A 1,315-nucleotide genomic window follows, 5' to 3' on the forward strand; every position below is an offset into this window, starting at 1 on the left:
GTAACATCCTTTATGCTATTCAGCTTTCAAACACTTTGACTTTTTATTCGAACGAGAGTCTCTTGTACTACCCACTTCCTACGCTTTTGCTATTTCTTTTGTTCGCAAGCATATCATATTATGTTTGATAGGGAAAAGAGCACTTTTTAGACATCACCAAAAAAAAAAAAAAGATGCGTAACATCCTTTATGCTATTCAGCTTTCAAACACTTTGACTTTTTATTCGAACGAGAGTCTCTTGTACTACCCACTTCCTACGCTTTTGCTATTTTTGCTGTCTGTCCAATTTCCTTCAGAGATTTGACCTGCCACACTGAACTGAACCTCCTTCTCAACACCTGAGCAGAAAGACAATTTTGCGTAATTCATTCATGAACATCCTCACTAAGAATCGAATTCACGTCTTGTGCGTTTCGTGGCAAAAACCGTCTGTTACTTCACATATTTATTCACGAGACAACTGTCTTTGTGCAACTGAACTAGCCAGGGTGTTAATTTTTGCTTTAGTAAGAGAATTACGGAACTAGCAACACAGTTGTGCCATATAAATGCCAGAGATTAAAGGTGTTACTAGAGAGTAGAAACGGAAAAGTGTAGAGATAAGGAGAATGCCTGTTTGATGTAGGAAAGATGGAGCAAACCACCCCAGAGCACTCGCCAACCGCATATGACATGACTAGTTAGAGAGAAACGTTGTTAAAAATAAAACACTATCACCGTGCAACTATTCAGTTTATTCTGGTACTTAATGTGTTAGAAAATAGGCCAAATTGTACAGGCTTAACCCAGCTTGAAACACTGTTATGTAAAACTATTGAAGAAATTGGCACTCCAAATTTACCGTCTACCTTCAATATGAACCAATCCAAATTGAAAAATGTGTGTACAGTGTCTTTCCTAAGAACACGACATTCACCTGTACAAACTACCACTTCATACACTTCCCCATCCTACCCCATATGGTTATTTTTTTCTTTCTGGGTTTTTTAAAAATACATCATAATGGCACTGTCCAAGATATCCATCTGTTTGAGACAACCACTGTTCTTCTCGACAATAGGTGACCGTCTTGTCAATATTTTGACTTTATTCATCAGTCTGTTATCTTTCTCAACCTCGATATTAAACTTTTCATTGCTGTACGCCTCCATATATACATATGCACAGACGAGATTAAATGTTAATTCAAGAGAGATTTAAACGAAGGTACAATAATACATTGCCTCTATTTCAAAATAAACTTCTGCACTAGATTCTAGTTGTCATTCTATCTCTTGGGGCGTCTCCTGTAATCCAATAGAATAATGATTATAA

This window comes from Aplysia californica, unplaced genomic scaffold (assembly GCF_000002075.1).
Source record: "Aplysia californica isolate F4 #8 unplaced genomic scaffold, AplCal3.0 scaffold00874, whole genome shotgun sequence".
Classification (NCBI taxonomy): Eukaryota; Metazoa; Mollusca; class Gastropoda; order Aplysiida; family Aplysiidae; genus Aplysia; species Aplysia californica.